This window comes from Phacochoerus africanus, chromosome 10, assembly GCF_016906955.1.
Source record: "Phacochoerus africanus isolate WHEZ1 chromosome 10, ROS_Pafr_v1, whole genome shotgun sequence".
NCBI lineage: Eukaryota > Metazoa > Chordata > Mammalia > Artiodactyla > Suidae > Phacochoerus > Phacochoerus africanus.
Window position 1 is genome coordinate 54,112,733 of NC_062553.1, and position 6,663 is coordinate 54,119,395.

The following is a 6,663-nucleotide window of genomic DNA, read 5'->3' on the forward strand; positions in this document are numbered from 1 at the left end:
AAATAATACTATTTATAAGTATTATTTTTTCTTATTTACCAGATGAGGAAACAATTCTGAACTATAAATCTAATTTCCCATAATCAAATTTTATTGGAGTTCCCATCATGGCACAGCAGAAATGAACCCAACTAGGAAACATGAGGTCATGGGTTCGATGCCCGGCCTCATTCAGTGAGTTAAGTGAGCTGTGGTGTAGGTTACAGATGTGGCTTTGATCTTGCATTGCTGTGACTCTGGCATAGGCTGGCAGCAACAGCTCCAGTTAGACACCTAGCCTGGAAACCTCCTTATGCCATGAGTGTGGCCCTAAAAAAGGACAAAAGACAAAAAAAAATTATTAAGTCATCAAGTAAGATGCCAAACTGAAGCTTCAGAACACGCATGGGTACACACAAACAACACTGTCATCACTAGTTTAGGCTGATCTGTCCTGGGTTCCTCTTACCCCACTTTCTCACCTTCATTGTTCAACTTTAATTCTATTTATTATTTTTTAATCCAGAGCCATGGTGCTGAATGAGGGAAATCAGAGTTCTATGACTATGTTCATCCACTTGGATGAATGGAATACCCATGCCTTCAGGGACCTCTCTTCTTGATCTTCTTGATCATCTACACAGTCACTTTTGTGGGGAACCTGGGTATGATTGTAATCATAAGGATTAATCCCAAACTCCACATGCCCATGTACTTTTTCCTTAACCATCTGTCTATTTTGGATATTTGTTATTCCAGTGTATTTATACACAATCTTATGGAAATATTGATTGTAGAAGATAGAAGTATTTCTTTCAAAGAATGGAGGGTACAGTTTTTCTTTGTTTATGCTTTTATGATTATAGAAATATTCATGTTATTCATGATGACCTATGACCTGTTGTGTCTGTTTGTAAACCCCTGCTCTACACAGTTGCTATGTCTCCTAAGTTTTGTACCCTTCTGGTAGCTGAAACATACACATGGGGTGGGTTTTGTTCCTGGACACTCACATATTCTCTTATGCATCTATCCTTCTGTGGTTCTTATGTCATTAATCACTTTGGCTGTGAGTATTCTGCCATCATCTCTTCTCCTGTTCTGACACCTACTTCAGTCAGAGGACCTGTTTAGACACTTTATATTCAGTGAGGCATGCATCCTCTTCATCATCTTCTCATCCTATGTTTACATATTGTCACAATCATCGAGATGCCATTACGTGGGAACTCCAAAAAGCCTTCTTCATCTGTGCCTTCCACCTGACCACCACTACCATCTTCCATGGGATCATCCTTCTTCTCTACTGTGTGCCTAGCTCCAAAAACTCATGGGTCCTGGTCAAAGTGGCCACTGTGTTTTTCTCTGTCATGATTCCCATGCTGTACCCCCTTATCTACATCCTTAGGAACAAAGATGTGAAAAATATAGGAATTTAATAAACATCAGACTGCTTTCTTACTCAATGTAATCCAAATAAATTAATATGCTTATGTTTGAATGATGGCCAATAAGTTATATATATTTCTCTTATGACAGTTTGTATGTATTTTAAGTAAATATATTATTATGTTTTAAATAAATTAAATATTGCCCTTTCCATGTTCTTCAGTAGTCATGAAGCCTTGCAATTACCTCTGGGTTAATAGAGAAATTGTACCTTCTGACTTATTATTTAGGTCAGTCATAATTTGTGTTGTGATTTCTAACACTGCTGCAAATACAGATAGTAACTGTTGTTACTAAATTTGCACTCAACTTTTTTTTCTGTCTTTTTAGGGTTGCATTCATGGTATATGAAAATTCCCAGGCTAGGGGTTGAATCTAAGAAGTATCTGCCAGCCTATGCCACAGCCACAGCAACACCAGATCCTTAACCCACTATGCAAGGCCAGTTATCAAACCCACATCTTCAAGGATACTAGTTCCTTATTGCTGAGCCACAATGAGGACTCCTTGCACTCAGGTTTTTATAACCAACAGTTTTTATAACTAACACTTTTGACTCAAATACTTCTATAAAAGTCAACCTTTTGTTTTTCTCAAAACTTTATTTCATTCCAAGCAAAGGAAGACCATGGCATTTACATTATGAAAAATATTATCTGATTTTAATTAAGAAGATGCTGAAACTATTAAATAGTCTCTAATTGCATTGCTCATTTTTTGAGTATCAATGTAATATATGATAATTCAACAAAAGGTGTTGCAAATAATATGGAATACTAAGAAAACATTAAATTTATTTCTAAGGAGACATATCGATTGCTGAATATTACTAAAACTAAGATTAGTAAAATGTATTATTTGATCATCCATTATCACAAAAAAAAATTCCCACCTAGCAGTTTTCTCCATATCAGTAAATGACATCAACATCTACTCAGCTGCTTAAGCAAAATAAAGGAGAGAACGTTATTTATGCTTCCCAGTAATCCATATTGTTGTTGGATGTATTTATAGTGTGATTAATTTTGATTCAATTTAATATTTCATACAATAAATATTTTATATTTTTTCATTAATCTACTATGATGGACATTGCAAAGCTCCAATTTAGGTGCATGCATACTATTAGGCTGTGCATATTTACTCATGAAGATGGATTTTATACCTAGAACTATTACACATTTATTTAGTTCTAATTTTTTAAAATGATTGTATCAATTTAGACTCCCTAAAAGCAATGTTGAAAGTTCTAAAGTTGTGAGCCACATCTTCACCCATTTTCAGTATTATCAAAATTTATGATTTTGACTACTTAATTGATATAAAATATTTAATTTGCAGTTTTAATTTGAATAATTGTGATCATTGAGGTTGACAGCTTGATTTCAGCCTTGTGATAACTTGAATAAATGGGCCAATTTTTGCATGCCTGCCTTCAGACATATTGTTTATTTGTGAACAAATAAATGAATATTGTTTAAGCCACTGGATTTGCATCAGTTTATTATGATGAAACAAAACATTAGCATACCATAGTATTTGGCAAACCTATTGATTCCACATTAAAAAGCATACATTAAATATGAGTTTTAACAAAAGAGGTAAACACTGAGGTAGAATGTTAAATGCAAAGACCGTAATATCAGATCTACATTCAATGTGACACTGAAAGAGTTATTTACAAAAAGATAGATGTCTAAATATGAAAACTAAGTGGAAAGACTGAAATTGAACATAATGCACTAAGTGTGCTTATTGGATTGTGATTGTGATTTTCTCTTTGTGAATTTTGGAAGTCATGTTTTCCCTGATGAATACAAAATATGTCAGATAATAGGTTGATTGCTACAGTTATTTTTCTAAGATCAGAATATCAGCATAATTTAATGTTCCTATATGATTTAACAATTCAAATAAATTACATTCTAAATTAGAAATAAAGGATTTTCTTTAAATTGTCTTGTTTGTAGTTCAGGACAAACACCTCAGTCAAAATTCTCTGAGGTGTGATTCCCCAAAGTCACTCAGGTAGATGCAAATATACAGCATGATCCCTAAATTTAGTTTGAAAGTCTGGCTCACCCTGGAGAGGATCTCTATATTGTCCAAATTTATTGATTTATGAAAAATTATAATCATCTTGAAGACTTTACTGGAATACACTTTGGAAGATATTTTGATACCCTAGTATTATAAGCTACAATTTTTTAATGAAAGTTGTGTTTTAGAAATAATTTTCAAGAATCTTATTTAAATCAAAGATCTCAGTCAATAAATCTAGAAAGAATATCTGTGTTCTGATGAGTTATTAATACTTTATGATGTGTAAAACTGAAATTATCAATATTTTTGGTAGAGAAACACATTTGCAAATCCAGTAGCAGTACAATGCTATATACTTAATTCAGTTAAGAATAAAAATATGAGCTACAGAATTCTATTTCTTACATCTTTAAGATTCTTGGAATGCATTTGTCTTTGAATATTACTCCCGTAACTTATTTAATTGATATTCAAGTAATATTACCTGTTCTCAAATTTGAAAAATATTTAAGGAAAATATCAAAAAGAAACCATAAAAGTGTAGAGAATTATGTCAGACCTTGATTTAAAATTTTGAGTTTAAAACCATGTAGGGGGAAACAAGTTTGAGTAGTAAAGGAACTTGGAGTTATGGATTAATTACCAATGCTGTCTGGAAGAGTTTTGCCAGGAATTTGATGTTAAAAGATAGTGATGCTTAATATCTGATGGGAGTAAAGGACAATGTGGTCAATGTGATGAAGATATGAAGTTATAAAAATGTGCTTTATGCAAAAACAATCAAAACTGCTAGTGCAAGTTAAATGAAAAAGTATCAGTTAAAGTGTCTGGGTGATATAGTGACCTTTGAGATTATGGAAACCCAGACAGAAGGGTTAAGATTTCAAGTAATTTGTAAGGAGGTAAGTTTGAAAATGTGTAAGGATTTAAGCACAATTCTACAATAAAATTTAATGAAAGATAGTCCTGAATGGTAGATGTAGGCAGGCTAAATAAATATGACTGCTACCTAAGTGAGTAGATGGTGGGAGCTAGGGATAAATATGGCAGAACATGTTGGAGAATACTTTCATTTATCCTAACTGCCTTTCTCAAAACCTGAACCTGAGAAGAAAAGCAAATCAAAGAAATCCAGATTAAGATAGGGTAGAAAAATGGAGAAAAGAAAGTTTATTCATGGCTGGCTTGAAATGATAATTGAAAGGCATATCCAAGAATTAAGCATTAGAAAAGAATCAGTTAAAGACAGCTATTTCCTCTATGCCTCTGCAATATTTTTCCAATGTTATATACTTTATTTTCACTGCTTCATATTTCTAAAGTTTTAACTGGTGCTGCATTCTAGGGTATTTTGCATTCATATATTTGAAATTCAGAGTATACTTCTTTAAAAGCAGAATTAGAAATATAAGAAGAGAAGAAATTAAATTTGAAATTACATTTATTACATTTCAATTTAATCTTAGATGTTTAAAAAACAGCTATCTATATTTATGCCTTATATAAAATTGTACAATAAAAATAAATGCTTATACTATTATCTTATTTCTGTAGATAAGCGAATGAGTTGCAAGGCAATTAAATAACTTGTCAGAGACACATATTGATAGGTGTCTGAGGCCAAATTTGAACCCAGGTTAACCATATTAAAAAAATATGGTCTTTACAAGATGCTATTCATATTCACTAGAAGATGCAACAAATGACCTATTAATAAAGTAAACCAGTTGAGGAAATATTACAATGATGTAAAACTGGGGCTTGTCTGATGGTTGGAGAGGAAAAGTGACAAGAAAAACAGAAAAGTGAGGAAAAGTGAGAGTGAAAGGGCAAACATCTTGGCCAGTTAAAATGTCCAGAGCAAACAGGAATTTGTAGATGTAGCCAATAGTTTTAATTAAATGAATCTATTTAAAGAAATATTCATGTGGAGGAAGTGGGAAATATCTAAGATGAGCAAATTCAAATGGGTCCATTCCTTGAGCCACCCTTTAAGCTCAAATCATTCTGGTCCACCCTTGCTCTGACCCTCCATCAGGACCCAAACTTACTCCCCCCACAAACACCCAAAGACACAGAGTGCAGCCTTCAGGTTACAACTGTGCCCTGTTTGCCTTCCTGAGGAACCCCAGACTCCACTCACCTGTTCCAGGACCCAGCCCAGCTTGAGGAGAAAAAAAATGGCCACTAGCTCCGTCATATTTTGTTGCTCAAGAGGGACTGTGATTTTCTGCAACAGAAACCATAGTGATGGAAAATGGAAATGAGAGTGTTGGAATCACCCTCATACTCCTGGGCTTCTCCAAAAACCACAACTATGGGTGCCCCTCGTCTTGGTCTTCTTGGCCATTTGCACAGTCTCTGTAATGCAGAACATGGGTATGATTGTGATCATCAAAATCAATCCCAAGTTCCACACACACATGTACTTTTTTCTCAGCCATCTCTCCTTTCTTGATTTCTGTTACTCTTCTGTAACTACACCCAAACACTTAGAGATCTTTGTTGTGGACATAAAGACCATATTTTACATGGGTTGCATGATGGAGTTTTCCTTTGGGTGTACATTTGTGATTATGGATATATTCATGTTAGCCATGATGGCTTATGACTGGTTTGTGGATATTTGTAACTCCCCGCTCTACATGGTTGCTACATCTCCTAATCCTTGTAACCTCCTGGTAGCCTCAGCTTGCTCATGGGATGAGTTATATTCCTTGACACTCATGTATTCTCTTTTGGAACTCTCCTTCTGTGGTTCTAACTTTATAAACCACATTGGCTGTCAGTATTCTGCCATCATCTCTGCTTCCTGCTCTGACATTTATTTCAAGCTGATGCTGAGTTTTATCATTTCCATATTCAATGAGGCTTGTAGCCTCCTGATTATCCTCTCTCCTGTCTTTTCATCATTGTCACAATTATCAAGATGCCATTGACTGGTTGGCTCCAAAAAGCCTTCTCCACCTGTGCCTCCCACCTGACCACAATTACCATCTTACACGGGACATTTTTTCTTCTTATGTGCCCAGCTCCAAAAGATCATTTCTCTTCATCAAAATAGCCACTGTGTTTTATACAGTGGTGATCTCCATGCTAAACCCCCTTATCTATAGCCTTAGAAATAATGATGTGAAAGTATCAATCAGAAAGTTAATCAATGCTGAACCACTGTTTTCTCACACAATGTAA

General features: G+C 34.4%; 2 pseudogenes; both read left to right on the plus strand.

Annotated features, from left to right (window-relative positions):
• The first annotated feature begins 509 nt into the window (after positions 1-509).
• On the plus strand, positions 510-1,418 carry LOC125137419 (olfactory receptor 5D13-like; annotated as a pseudogene).
• Positions 1,419-4,441: 3,023 nt separating this feature from the next.
• LOC125137420 (olfactory receptor 5D18-like) lies at positions 4,442-6,663 on the plus strand (annotated as a pseudogene).